The sequence below is a fragment of the Macrobrachium nipponense genome, chromosome 11 (genome assembly GCF_015104395.2).
Source record: "Macrobrachium nipponense isolate FS-2020 chromosome 11, ASM1510439v2, whole genome shotgun sequence".
Lineage (NCBI taxonomy): Eukaryota > Metazoa > Arthropoda > Malacostraca > Decapoda > Palaemonidae > Macrobrachium > Macrobrachium nipponense.
In genome coordinates, this window is record NC_061087.1 from 903,392 (window position 1) to 918,707 (window position 15,316).

The 15,316-nt window shown below is 46.0% G+C and overlaps 1 protein-coding gene across 7 annotated transcripts in view; it reads left to right on the forward strand.

Moving 5' to 3' along the window:
- The window catches only part of LOC135215322 (alpha-2-macroglobulin-like), a 494,644-nt gene that overhangs the window by 72,731 nt on the left and 406,597 nt on the right, over positions 1-15,316 (forward strand). The window lies entirely within an intron of this gene.

Sequence of the window (15,316 nt, forward strand, 5' to 3'; positions counted from 1 at the left end):
TGGGTTTGCTTTATTTAAAAAAAGCTACCAGACATTACAGGAAAAGTACATTGGTACCTCGAGATACGAAAGCAAATACGAAGATTTTTGCAGCTCTACATAGGAAAATTGTTCAAAATACGAAAGATTGTTGCTGTAAGGTCCGAGATTCGCCCAGACCACCGATAACAATTTTAAAATTCGCGCGCCACCAACTGAGTAGACTTGCCACCATCCTCCCGCTCTCCCATTAGTTCCTGATGCTAGTCACCGCCATAAGATCCTTCTCTCCTACTGGTCAGCATCTCTCCCATCGTGCATCTACGTAGCGGCGTGCTTCTTTGGCCACTTTGCGGCATCATCGGTATTGTAAGCATGCGATATTAGTTTGTTCTATACGATTTTGTTTATTAACGTAAATTTGTTAGTGATTTCATTGTAGTACGTATACGTTATCGTGTTGTGTGAGAACTTTACTACATACGTATACTACAAAACATAATTATGTACAGTATATACGTAATCATGGGTCCCAAGAAAGTTGAAGTTCACGGAAAGAAGAGGATGCTTTCTTAGGAGACGAAGATGGAGATCAAAAATATGAAGCTGGTATGCGATTGAGTGAGATCGCCAAGGAATACGGCTGAAATCCGTCGACAGTAGGCACCATCCTTAAGCAGAAGGATGTCATCAAAGCAGCTACACCTTCCAAGGGCGTGACTATTTTGTCTAGCATGAGGAGCCACATGCACGATGAGATGGAAAGGCTGCTTCTTGTCTGGATAAAAGACAAAGAAATTGCTGGCGATACGATAACAGAGACGGCAATCTGCCACAAGGCCAGCGCTATTTTCGTCGATTTGATTGTGTAAGCCGAAGACGACGGTGGAGAAGGGACATCGACGCCATCCCCAGAGTTCAGGGCTTCTCATGGGTGGTTCGGAAAATTCCGTAAACGGATTGGCATCCATTCGGTGGTGTGGCATGGGGAGGCGGCCAGCTCGGTCACGAAAGTGGCCGAAGCCTTTATTAAGATGTCTGACAAGATGACTCTCAACGAAGGCTACAGTTCTCAGCAAGTCTTCAACTGTGATGAGACTGGCCTTTTTTGGAAAAAAATGCCTCCTTGGACATACATCACGGAGGAAGAGAAGAAGCTACCCTGGCATAAGCCTATGAAAGACAGGCTTACGTTCGCACTTTGTTCGAACGCCAGTGGGGATTGCAAGGTGAAGCCCCTACTTGTTTATCATTCGGAGACTCCTCGAGACTTCAAGGCCCACAAAGTGCTTAAGGAGAAGCTTCCAGTGATGTGTGGGCTAATGCGAAAGCCTGGGTAGCGAGACTTTTGTTCACTGAATGGGTAAATCTGTGTTTTGGCCTGACAGTGAAGAAATTCTTGGAAGAGAAGCGCCTCCCTCTGAAATGTCTGCTGGTGTTGGTCAATGCCCCTGCTCACCCTCCTGGCCTCGAGGAAGATATCCTAGTGGAGTATTCGTTTATCAAGGTTCTTTATCTTCCGCCTAACACCACCCCTCTCCTCCAGCCCATGGACCAGCAAGTGATATCTTTTCAAGAGATGTTTCGTCATCACCCATACCACAAACCTCACCTTGCGTGAATTGTGGAAGGAGCATTTCGATGTTGTGATATGCATCCGACTCATTGACCAAGCTTGGCAGGAGGTTTCGAGGCGAACCTTGAATTTTTCTTGGAGGAAACTCTGGCCTGATGTCGTATCCGCCCGAGACTCCGAGGGATTCGACGTGGGCAAAGCTGGTGCTGCAGATTCAGGAACAGTTGACGATCCTGAAACTGTTTCACAACCAGATCTTGAGATCGTTGCACTCAGCAAGTCCATGGGGCTGGTCATTGACAAGGACAACATCAATGACCTTCTCGAGGAGCACCAAGAGGAGCTTACGATAGATGATCTGAAGGAGTTGGAGGCCATGCAACATAACGTCGTTCAAGAAGAGTTCTCTAGCAGCGGCGAGGAGGAGGAGGACGACTCTATGACAACAGCAGAAATTAAGGATGCTCTAGCTGCTTTTCAAAAGGTGCAATCATTTGCAGAAAAGAGACACCCCGAAAAGGCTTACACAGGTCATATGCTTGCACAGTTCGATGACGTTTGCCTGAGTCGTTTCAGGAACATTGTGAAAAGCAGGCAGAAGCAATCTTCCTTGGATAGTTATTTTTTAAAGAGGCCTTTAGTAGGAGTAAGCAAAAAGGAAGAACCAAGTGATACTACAAAAAAACAAAGTTGAAAGTGGTGAAGAAGTTGAAATTTTGTTAAAAAAAAAAAAGTATAAAAAAGTAAAAGAAAAAAATTTTTTTAAATAGAAAAATAAAAAAAATTTCATTTTAAGTTTTTTGTAAAGTTAAGTGTTACAGTTTTGTTAATGTGTTTCGTAAAGTTTAGTTTATGTTTTCCTGACATTTTTTATGTGTTTCGTAAAGTTAAGTGTACGTACTATAAGAAGTTTTCTGTCGTTTGTCCTCCGTCGCCACTTTCGGAGATAGCCTCACTCGAAAGGTAAGCTTCCACATTTTACTACATATGTAGGTATGTACGTACAGTATTTCTTGTATACCATGTATGCTAATACACTTTATTTACAGGTACATACATAATAGTACTACTAGTACGTATTAAGTTAGGTATTAAATGGTCCAAATTGTTGTAGTATTTCATGTTTTATGCATGACACTTACCTGGCAGGTATATATATAGCTGTATTTTCTGAAGTCCGACAGAATTTAAAAAAAAACTTCCGACACACGCAGTGGTCAGGCCAGGTGGTTAGTACCCATTCCCGCCGCTGGGAGGCGGGTATCAGGAACCATTCCCATTTTCTATTCATAAATTTTCTGTCGCCGGTACTGAAAACACCTGTTTTCAGTACCTCCGGCTTAGGATTTTGGAAACTTCATTTGCCGCTAAGTATCCTAATTGTCTTTTAATTTATTTACTTGGATTTGTGGCTAGGCATACGCTATCTTAAATTGATTTGAATTTGATTCATTTTTGCATAAGATATCTGAATCTAGTTAGGCTAGTTTCAGAGGGTGTTGTCTGCAAAGATAGGGTGTGGCTACCGAAAGCTTCGGTAGTTCCGCACTTGGGGGGCGCAATTAATCAGTAAACATGTCTATTTCGTAAGAAAAAGTATGATTCGTATGTACGCAATTAATCAGTAAACGTGTCTAATTCCGTAAGGAAAAAGTTTGTTTAGATGTACGCTATTAATCAATTACGAAAGTCAGGGTAGTGATACTGCTAACCTTCCGGTAGACTGGAATAGTTCCAAGTACCAGCGCCCACGGGAACGTGGGGGGGAGATCACCTGAACTACCAGTGGTCTAGCGGTTGCCGAGAGTTTTGAAAATTCTGCAGTGCGAACAGACAACAGAGAATGTTGTTTGACAGATTTGCATCTGTCAAACAACAAAGACCTTCACGATCATTGAGGTCTGTGGAATCTCGATTCTAGCTCACCATCTACTTTTTGCCTCGCCTGTTTTCTCGGAGTCAGACACTCGTGCGAGATCAGGCGACATATAGTAGCCCTGAGTTTCTTATTGACGAAGTCGATTGCGGACGACGTTGGGTTGCGTTGATACACCCCCAAGGTTTGCTTAGATTGAATCGCCCAGGCAGTCCAGACACTCATCCTTCAGCTAAGAATAGTGCCTTTTGGTCTTCAGGGTACAGCCTTGCTGTCCTTGATTCGTCTGACTGGTCAACTGGTCGTTCACCTGACTTTAGTACAGACTGTGCATTTCCGGATCGAAGCTTTCAATATGGAACTTAGATGTAGTCTGAAGTTCTTGATGTCAAAGCATTCGAACCTCTCCTGCCTGTTAAACTTCTTGGTATGTGATCAGGAAGGCCTTCTTCTAATCACCCTAGATACGACAAAGAGGGTTAGTGAGATTTTAAGCCATCGTCACAAGTTTTTGGCTTTAGAGAACACAAGGAGGTGTGCTCTCTAAGCCTTTCGTTATGGCCTAAGAATGGAAAACCCTTTTTGTCCTTGGGCCAGGATCTTGGAAGCAAGGATGGCACCAAGTTAGTGGGCAGGAGCCAGAGAGAGTCCTGTGCCCTGTCAGGTCTCTCAAGTTTTTATCTACTTAAAATCAAGAAAGTCGAAGTCAGTCGGGCAATCGGCAGTGGTTCCGAAAAAGACCAGACTTGCCCATATCGAAGTACACCCTGGTTTTAGGGTTAAGGAGTTCTTTCAAAAAATGCTCCTTCATTGTGTTTGCACAAAGATTTGAAAGCTTTTTATCTGAATGCTCACGAGGTGAGGGCGCGGCCTCGAAGCATTTCAACAGAGCATGGCACTCAGCAACATCCTGAGTACCATGTTTTAGGAAGCAACTCTGGGTTCACTGACATCCCTGCGAGATGTGAAGATGGCATATGAGATCTGCTGCTCGCTAGGGCCATACGTGTCTGCAGACACAATCTTGGGGGCAAGAAGTACTACTCATCCTATCCTGTAGAAAATGGTTTATTGGAAGAAGCTCTTAATTAGTGTGCAAAGGGTCGCTGACAACGCAACGGCGACTTCTAACTCTGAAGCCTTAGTTAACACACATTAAACTTTGGCTAGGTTGGTCAGGTGGTGGTGATATATATATATATATATATTTTTTACTTCTTAGCCCTCATGGTATGGTCAATATGGTCTAGTCACATTGTGGTCACGCCCCCGTTGACAGATCATCTGGAGTGCACCTGCTTCATAGGTCTCTACCTCGCTGGCAACTCTAGTAAAGCAGAAGCAGACTTGGGTGACAGTAATCACGAAGTCGGCTATGCTAACAGGTGGAACCAAGATGTAAATCATCTGCATGCATTTGTGTCCCAAAATCCTTCTATTCTGTCCCTTCCCACCTCCAACGGTGGGGTTCAATATATATAATATATCTGACAGGTAAGTTCATGAGCAAATGATATTGTTATGATACATAAAAAAGTTTGTTTTTCATACTTAACTGGCAGATATATATATTCAAGTACCCACCCACCTCCCCTCAGGGGACAGTGGAAATAAATTATGAATAGAAAATGGGAATGGTTCCTGATACCCGCCTCCCAGCGGCGGGAATGGGTACTAACCCACCTGGCCGACCACTGCGTGTGTCGGAAGTTTTTTTTTTTTTTTTTTTTTTTTTAAATTCTGTCGGACTTCAGAAAATACAGCTATATATATACCTGCCAGGTAAGTATGCATAAAACTTTATTGTATCATAACAATATCATTTTGTACATGCAACTTCCCCGGCAGATATATACTTAGCTATAGTCTCTGACGTCCCGACAGAATTCAAAACTCGCGGCACACGCGACAGGTAGGTCAGGTGACCAGCCCACTCCCGCCGCTGGGTGGCGGGAATAGGAACCATTCCCGTTTTCTCAACCAGAATTTTTCTGTCGCCGGTAGCAACAACATCGTTGTTGGTACCTCCTGCATTTGGAATTCTTTTCTCGTTGGCCGAGGATTATCTATCTGTCTTTTGGTGATGTACTTTGATCTTTGGTTTTGGCATACGCTTATCGTGGACTGTTTTTTGGATTTGGAATTGGATTCTCTTTAAAATGTCTGACGTGGCACCTGTATTTAGGGTGTGTGCGAAAGAGGTATGTAAGGTGAGGCTACCGAAAGCTTCGGTGGATCCTACACAGTTTGTAAAAAATGTAGGGGGAATGATTGTTCTGAGACTAACACCTGTCTGGAATGTGAGAGCTTAACGGAAGTGGAATGGAAGACCTTGGCTTGGTTATGTAAGAAAACTTGAGAAAGATAGGGTTAGGAGGGCTTCCATCAGAAGCTCAAGTAGATCCTGCTCTAATGAACAGGAAGTAGCTCCTAACTTTCATAGTATTTCTCCTCATAGTTTGGCTTCAGCCCCTTCCCCCAGTAGCGAACCTGTAGATGCGTCTACGGAAATGGCTGCAATGAGAGCCTCTATAATCAGCTTGAAAACGCAACTGCAAGCGATGAAGGAGACGGGAGGTAAGCGCAGTGATGTGTGCAGTGATTTGTGCAGTGTCCCCAGTGAAGTGGAGGGGGCGTTCTGACCGACTCCGCATTGCTCCTAGGCCTAGACCTCTTTCAGACCTCCCAATGACCAAGGGAGGAGGAATGTCGAAAGCCGCAAGGGGGATGTAGAGTATTCCCAACGGTCAGGCGTCCCTTCGGCAGATCCTGTAGCCGCTTCTCAGGCTGCCAAGGATAGCTACTGCAAAAGCGTCCTGAGGAAGTGCTTTTCGGACTCAGACTCTTCGTCTCCCAGAAGGGGATGGAGTTCTTCCGCTAAATCGCGTCCTCTTAAGAGATCCTGGAAGACGCCAAATAGCGAAGCGTTGCGTTCCAGTCCGGAGCCTTTTCCGGATTATTCGCCTGCTCGTAAGAAGAGAGCCATGAGAACTCCTGACTCGTCTCCGGAAGACTTATCACACAAGACAAAGGAAGTCTTGGTAGGACTCCAACAGCAGTTGTCTGCCTTAGTGGGAGTTCTTTCTGAAGGCTCTTCTAGGAAGAAAGACATTTCTCTCCCATCAAGAGTTCCGTTAGGAGAGAGTCAGAGAGTAAGCGTCCTGGCGTTAGCAGACGCTCTCGCCTGAAAGGTTTTCGTCCCCAGCGAGACCTTCTTCAGTCGTATATGACAAATATCGGAAACGCCCTACGAGCAAGAGTTCTCCCAGGAGTTTGACTAGAGAAGAGTTTGCCTCCCATGGCAAGCATCAGGAGCCTGATTCGCGAATTTCTCGTGAGAGAATTCGTTCGACTAAGAGCTCCAGGAGAGAAGAGAGTCCCTCTCTATTTAGAGCTCCTCTAGAAGAAAGGAGCGCTCGTTCGTCCTCGAGACATTTTCCGAAGGACGCAAGAGTTTCGCCGAATAGGCCCCGAAGATTGGACAAGTTTTCTTCTCCTTCTTGGCGCCAGGAACAGGATGTTCTATGCGCCTAGCAGGCGTTTCTTCGCCTCACAGGCGCCTGATTCAGGACGCAAGCGCCTCTCCGAGCAGACGCAAGGAACAGATCAGAAGTCCGAGTATAGAGAAACTCCAGGACTCACACAGGAAGGATGATAGGAGTAAGGAAGAAAGGAAAAGACTTCCTTCAAAGGATCGGTCTCCTGTGGAGGAAAAGCCCTCTTCTCCCGCATCACTTTTGGAAGAAGTATCGGATGAAGAGATAGCCAAAGATGCAGGAGTTTCAGAACTATAAGAGACTTGCTTCTCTATGCTGCAGGTGTTTGGAGACTCACTACGCCAGTCGGATCCCCCTTCGCCAGGATCGTTATTATCCAGTACGGAAAATGTCGAAGGCCTCCTCATTCGTTAAGATGACCCCTACTCTTTCTATGAGAAAGTCTCTGAAGAGTCTCGAGAACTGGCTCAGGGCTAAGAAAGAAGCGGGTAAGACAGTATTTTCTTGTCCTCACCTCTAAGTTGACAGGGAACCAGGGATGTGGTATGATACCAAGGAGCCAATGGGCCTGGGTCTACCTTCGTCCTCTGATGCGGATTTTTCCGCTCTTGTAGATGCGTCTAGAAGACGCTCTCTACACTCGGCAAAAGCCTCTTGGGGAATGTGTGAGGTGGATCATCTCATCAAGGGCCTCTTCAAGACTCTCGAAGTCTTTAACTTCATGGACTGGGCCTTGGGAGCTTTAGCCAAGAAGTCGCAAGAACCAGACTTCGTTTCCATGGAAGAATTGGGCAGTGTTTTAACCTGCCTAGACAAGGCGGTTATGGATGGCTCAATGAAGTGGCATCCCTTTTTGGATCCTGTATTTTGAAGAAGAGGGCAGTGTTTAGCTCCTTCTTAACGAAATCTGTTTCTCCTCTGCAGAGATCCTCCCCTTTTATACGCGCCCCATCTTAGTCACCTGTTTCCTCAGGACATAGTGAGGGACATTTCTAAGACGCTTTCAGAAAAGGCCACACAGGACCTGCTGGCCCAGTCAGCGAAGAGGCTAAAGCCTGCTGTGCCTCTGGCGAAAAAGGAGAAAGTTCCCTTCCAGCACCCGCCTTTCGAGGAAGGTCTGCATCAAGAGCTTCTCTTAGAAGTAGACGACCGGAGAAGAGAGGAAGGTCTTCTCGAAGGCCGTTCGTCAAAACCCAGTGAGACGGGGGTCCTCCAGATAAAAGTGGGTGCCAGGCTTCTAGGATTTTTTAACGGGAAAACTATTTGGGCCACAGAAAGGTGCCGATGCCTGGTCCCTATCCATCCTAAAGAAAGGATATTTAATCCCCTTCAGGGAAAAACCTCCCTTACAAAAACGGACAAAACTCCAAGGAGTTAACAGCAAATTACAAGGAATCTGTCAAGAAACAAGCCCTTCTACATCTCGTGGAGCAGATGCTTTACAAGGAAGCCATAGAGGAAGTAAGAGATCTCTATCTTCCCAGGGGTTTTACAATCGCCTGTTCTTAGTTCCGAAGAGCTCAGGAGGTTGGAGGCCAGTTCTGGACGTGAGCGCCTGAACGAGTTCGTAGCAAAAAGGAAGTTCACAATGGAGACGACAGCCTCGGTGTTAGCAGCCCTGCGTCCAGGGGACTGGATGGTATCCCTGGACCTGCAGGATGCTTATTTCCACGTACCAATACACCCGTCGTCCAGGAAATACCTAAGATTTATGGCTCAAGGAAGAGTTTTTCAATTTCGGGCCCTATGCTTCGGACTATCAACAGCCCCCAAGTTTTCACGGGGACTAATGAAAAATGTGGCTCACTGGCTTCACCTCGAAGGGATTCGGATATCCTTGTATCTAGACGACTGGCTGATACGAGCACAGTCGCGAGTCAGATGTCTGGAGGACTTAAAAGCTGACACTGGAGTTAACACAGTCCTTGGGACTGTTGGTAAACCTCGAGAAATCCCAGATGATTCCCCAGCAGAACATTGTTTATCTGGGGATTCGGATGGATTCTCGGGGTTTTTCAGGTGGGTTTCCATCACAGGAAAGACAGAACCGCTGCTTGGAAAAAGTAGCAACCTTCCTAGAGAAAGAACAATGTTCCGCGAGGGAATGGATGAGTCTTCTGGGGGACCCTTTCCTCGTTGGAACAGTTCATTTCTCTAGGAAGGCTTCACCTAAGGCCGTTTACAGTTCTATCTAAGAGAACGTTGGGATCAGAAATCTCAAAATCTGTCCGATTCCTTCCAGATCACGAAGGAGATAAAGGAGGACCTGCGCTGGTGGATGAATCCGTGCAGGATCAGCGAAGGAGTATCCCTTCACGTTCCGAACCCTCGGCTAGTGTTGTACTTCCGACGCCTCAGAATCGGGGTGGGGAGCCACTCTAGGGACGAGAGAAGTGTCAGGCACCTGGAGGGGGAGAGAACAGGTGTCCTGGCACATCAATATGAAAGAATTTAGCAGCGATTCACCTGTCCCTCATACACTTCGAGGCTCAGATCACAGGTTCGGTCCTGCAGATCAATTCGGCGGGACAACAACAGCCCTAGCTTATATCAAGAAGCAAGGAGGGACGCACTCGTTCTCCCTTTACAGGAAAGCAGGGAACTACTGCTTTGGGCAGAAGAGAGAAGAATCACTCTCCGGACAAGATTCATCCAAGGGGACAAAAATGTACGAGCCGACCTTCTGAGCAGGAGAGACCAAGTACTTCCTACAGAATGGACGTTGCATCAGGAAGTATGCAACAGACTTTGGAACCTCTGGGGAGATCAAATATAGATCTTTTTGCCACCCATTGGAACAACAGGCTGGAAAGTTACTGCTCCCCGATCGCCCCGGACCCAAGGGCGATTGCGGTGGACTCCCTTCTCCTCGATTGGGACGGAATAAACGGGTATGCTTTTCCCTCCGTTCAAAATATTATCGGAAGTGGTAAGGAAGTTTGCAGCAGCAGAGGGAGCCAAACTGACCCTCATAGCCCGTTCTGGCCTTCACAAAACTGGTACACAGAGGTACTGGGGATGGATGGTAGACTTCCGTTTCCGAGATCTCTCCCAAACAGGAGCGATCTTCTCAGACAACCCCACTTCGACAGGTATCACAAAAACCTACCCGCTCTCGCTCTGACTGCCTTCAGACTATCGAAGGACTTGTCAGAACGAGAGGCTTTTCTCGAGAAGCTGCGAAAGCTATCGCAAGAGCGAGAAGACCATCTACTATTCGAGTCTACCAGTCGAATTGGGATGTGTTTCGCAGATGGTGTAGAGCTCAGAAGATATCCTCTTCCAGTACCTCTGTTGACAGATATAGCCGATTTCCTCCTGTATTTGAAGGAGAAATGTAATTTAGTAGTCTCTACAAATTAAAGGCTATAAGAGTATGCTATCTTCAGTCTTCAGGCATAGAGGCCTTAACATTGGGGAAGACAAAGATTTGCATGACCTGATAAGATCCTTCGAGACGTCAAAGAACAGAGGGATTAGAGCACCTAATTGGAACTTAGATGTGGTCCTAAAGTACTTAATGACATCAAAATTTCGAACCGCCCTGTAAGGCTACGTTTCAGAGACCTGACAAGGAAGTCTTTATTCTTGGTCGCGCTGGCTTCAGCGAAAAGAGTAAGTGAGCTACAAGCCTTAGAACATAATGTTGGCTTTAGGAAGACTCGGCGTTCTGTTCCTTCAAACCAATGTTTTTGGCGAAGAATGAGAACCCTTCGAAACCTTGGCCTCGAACATTCGAAGTAAAAGGACTTTCTTCACTTGTAGGAACAGAGCTAGAAAGGGCTCTGTGCCCAGTGAGAAGCCTTAAGTTTCTACATAGAAAGGAAGAACGAACTACAAGGGAGTAAGGAAAGTTTATGGTGCTCAGTGAGAGATCCCAGAAGGCAGATCTCTAAAAATGCTCAGGCGTTCTTCATCAGGGACGTAATCAAGGAAGCCCATTTACAGTGTAAAGAAGAACAACTGGACCTCCTTAGAGTTAAAGCTCACGAGGTAAGAGCAGTCGCTACCTCTTTGGCATTCCACAAGAACTTGTCTATACAGACTCTAGTGGAGTCGACCTTTTGGAGATGCAATTCGGTCTTTGCAGCTCATTACTTGAGAGACATTCAAGTGACGTATGACAAGTGCTTTACTCTAGGAGCGTACGTATCTGCGGATTCGTTGCTGGGACAGGGAGCTGAACCCAATCCTTTTAGTTATTAAGTTAGGTTTTTAATGGTGTTTGGTGCATTTTTTTGTCGATTGAAAGAGGGTGCAGGAGTTGACCCCTTTCAAATCGTAGTGCTAACATGTTAGTGTGGTCAGGTGATCGGGATGGTCGTTATGCTCCTTGTTGTTGTCTTAGAATACCTAAAGCTCTATCATGTAAGAGGGTTAGCCCCCGTTGGTATGATACAGGTCAAGGTTCTGCCATGTAAGTGGGGTCAAGCCCCCATTGGTACGATCCAAGAAAAGGCTCTACATGTAAGCGGGTAAGCCCCCATTGGTATGATCCGTAAGGGTTATCAGTCGCAGGTCTCATCCTCTCTGTAACTCTGATGGCAAGCAGACTCATAGACAGTATCAATGAAGTCTTCTTCCATATCAGGTAGGAACCAAGGTTGTTTTTTGTTAATATACCTACAACGTATGTTGTTTCCCTGTTTTTATATTCAAAAATAATTAGTATGTAACTGTCTCTTGCCCTCCACCAAGGGTGTCAATCAGCTAAGTATATATCTGCCGGGGAAGTTGCATGTACAAAAATGATATTGTTAGTATACAATAAAGTTTTGTACATACTTACCCGGCAGATATATACGATTAATGGCCCTCCCAGCCTCCCCTCAGGAGACAGGTGGAAGAGAAAAATTCTGGTTAGAAAACGGGAATGGTTCCTATTCCCGCCACCAGCGGCTGGAGTGGGCTGGTCACCTGACCTACCTGTCGCGTGTGCCGCGAGTTTTGAAAATTCTGTCGGGACGTCAGAGGACTATAGCTAAAGTAATTTATATCTGCCGGGTTAAAGTATGTACAAAACTTTATTGTATACTAACAATATCATTTTTATAGGTCAATTTTAGCTTTATTATGAAATTTACTGGTGTGTTTTTGGAGGGCTTTGAACGTATTAGTCATTTTACATGTAAAATGCGGTTCAAGATACGAAAAACGCATGATACGAAGGCCGCCTCGGAATGGATTAATTTCGTATCTCGAGGTACCACTGTACTGATAGGCATATTACAATTTTTATGCATTCAACTTACCTGTCAGATATATACTTAGCTATAGACTCCGTCGTCCCCGATAGAAATTCGAATTTCGCGGCACACTCTACAGGTAGGTCAGGTGATCTACCGCCCCGCCGCTGGTGGCGGGAATAGGAATCATTCCCGTTTTCTAAGACAGATTTTCTCTATCGGCCGTGACAGCAACATTGTTGTTGTTACTCCTGATTTGATTTTCGTGTTTTTTCATCGCTATTGATCTTCTAAGCCGGTTATTTTGGTGACGTATTGGATCTTTGGTTTGGCATACTCTTTCGTGGACTGTTATTTGGACTTGGTTTTGGATATTTCTCATAATGTCGATTCTAGCTTTACGGTTAGAAGACAGTGTAAATGAGGGATGCAATGGTGAGGCTACCGAAAGCTTCGGTAGATCCTCACACAGTTTGTAAGGGGTGTAGAATGAATGAATGTTCAATATCTAACACCTGTGATGAATGTGTAGGTTTGAATGAGGAAGAATGGAAGAATTTAAATTCCTATTTAAGGAAATTAGATATGGATAGGGCTAGGAAGGCTTCCTCCAGAAGCGTAAGTAGGTCTCGTTCTAACGAGCCTATTAAATTAACACCTAACCCTAAACCTGTATCTTCTTCCTCTTGTACTAAGACTGCAAATCCAGCAACGGAAATTGCAGATCTTAAAGCTGGCCACTGCCAAAGGGATGGAACGTAAAATGCTGACGTTACAAGGTAAGGCACAGTGATAGTGATTTAAGTGTCCCTAGTGCAGTGGAGGGTGCGTCTGATCGGCTTCATCTTGCTCCCAGGCCTAGACCTCTTCCAAGCTCACAGGCCCAGAGGAGAAGGAATGTCAAAAGCCTTACGGAGGTTATGGAGAATCCCCACCGATCAGGCGTCCCCTCGGCAGATTCTGTGACGACCCGAACTGCCAAGGATCGCTACCGAAAAAGCATCCTAAAACAGTGTTTTTCGTCTTCAGATTCTTCACCTAATGTAAGGGGCTGGAGCTCTGATGAACTGTCACGCCCCTTAAAAAGGAGTTGGAAGGCTCCAACTTTGAATTCAAGCCTCCCTAAGCCTTTTCTTCCGATGGATCACCATGTGAAAGGAAGAAAAGCAAATTAATTCCTAAACGTAAATCGGAGTCTCCTTCCTCTTCTAGACCTCCCTCACCTGAATCAGGAAAGGAGAAAGAGAATGCGGCTGCGAAAATTCTCCTAAATGTACAGGAGCAGCTTTCCGCTTTAGTAGAAGTTTTTACGAAGGAGACTCCCAGAAAAAAGGACTCTTTCCTTCCGATAAAGAGAACGAAGGGAAGGAAAGAAGAAACGAATGTAAAAGTTTCGGAATTTACTCGGATGAGTATGAAGAATGCGCCAAAAGCGCCAACCTGGCGCAATGCGCCAGATGCGCTAGAAGCTCCATACGAGTCAGAAGAGCCAAAAGAGCCAGAAGCGCCAGATGCACCAGAAGCGCCAGCCTGGCGCAATGCGCCAGAAGCGCCATCCTGGCACAATGCGCCATCCTGGCGCAATGCGCCAGAAGCGCCACCCTGCCGAAATGCGCCAGAAGCGCCAGCCTGGCGCAAGGAGCCACGAGTGCCAACCTGGCGCAATGAGCCACAAGTGACAACCAAGAGACGGACTTCTTCCAAAAGACAATTAAGCCAGGAGGGTTTGTCTAGCTTTCGGAAGGATAAACCTTTACCTGACAGGGAATCTAGGTGCCGCACAGGCGGCCATAGCCCTTGTTAGGATATGGGTGGTTCCGTGGAAAGCGATAGGAGAGGACATCCTTCCTCTGACAGGAGAGAAAGGTGCCGCACAGGTGGCCGTCGCTCTTGCCAGGAGAAGGATTAGGTCGTGTTGCAGGATCAACCTATCTCTCGTAGGGACGCAAGTTGCCGCACAGGCGGTCGTCGTTCTTGCGAGAGTGGGGCAGATGTTGCAAGAGACCCGTCTCCTATTGAAAATAAACAATCCTCTTCGGAAATGGAGTTGGATTTGGAAGAAGTTTCGGACTCGGAAGACCACTCGGCTCCAGGCTTGTCAGATTACAAGATGCTGGCAGCCCTCTTACTTCAAGAGTTTGGGGACTCTTTAAGCCCTACTTCTCCTCCTTCTCCGAGGTCTTTATTTACAAGTACGAAGGTCTCGAAGCCATCATCCTTCGTTAAAATGAAGCCAACCATTTCTATGAATAAGGCTCTCCGATTCGTAGGAAATTGGTTTAAATCCAAGGAGAAGGCGGGGAAGACAGTCTTTGCCTGCCCTCCTTCCAAACTATCAGGAAAGAAGGGAATTTGGTACGAGACGGCCGAATCACTGGGTCTAGCTCTCCCTACCACTGCCGAAGCAGATTTTTCAAATCTGGTGGATTCTTCAAGGAGACAAGCCTTGTCATCGGCAAAGATCACATGGGGGACTTCTGAGATGGACCATCTCCTCAAGGGATTGTTTAATGTCTTAGAAGTTTTTAACTTCTTAGACTGGTCCCTTGGGGTGTTGGCCAAGAAGACTCAAGAGAATGAATCTCTTAGTCCAGAAGTCCTTTATAGTGTACTGTCCTGCATGGACAAAGCGGTTCAAGATGGATCAGGAGAGGTAGCCTCGCTTTTTGGAACTGGAATTCTGAAGAAGAGAGTCTTATTTAGCTCCTTTCTGACGAATGCGGTTACTCCCATTCAGAGGTCACTTCTTCTTTATGCTCCTCTTTTGGACCAATTGTTTCCTGCACAACTAGTGAAGGACATTTCTCATTCTTTGACAGAAAAGGCCACTCAAGATCTCTTGGCCCAATCTGCAAAGAAATCAAGGACTTCGGTTCCTGTTAAGAGAGAGAATCGTACTCCTCAACAGCCCTTTCGAGGGAGCTCCTCTGCCAGACCCTCCTTTAAGAAGAGAGGAGTACAGAAGAGAGGTAAGTCTTCATTCAGACCTATCAAGAAAGCAAAATGAGACACCAGTCCTTCAAGCACCGGTAGGAGCCAGACTTCGGAAATTTTCCGAAGAATGAACTCTGAGACAGGCAGAAATATGGTCCCTTTCAGTGGTAACGAAGGGATATATGATCCCCTTTCGAGACAGGCCTCCCTTGACAACGAAAACCCGAGGGAACTGTCAGCCCATAATACAGGGACCCTTGCCAAGAAA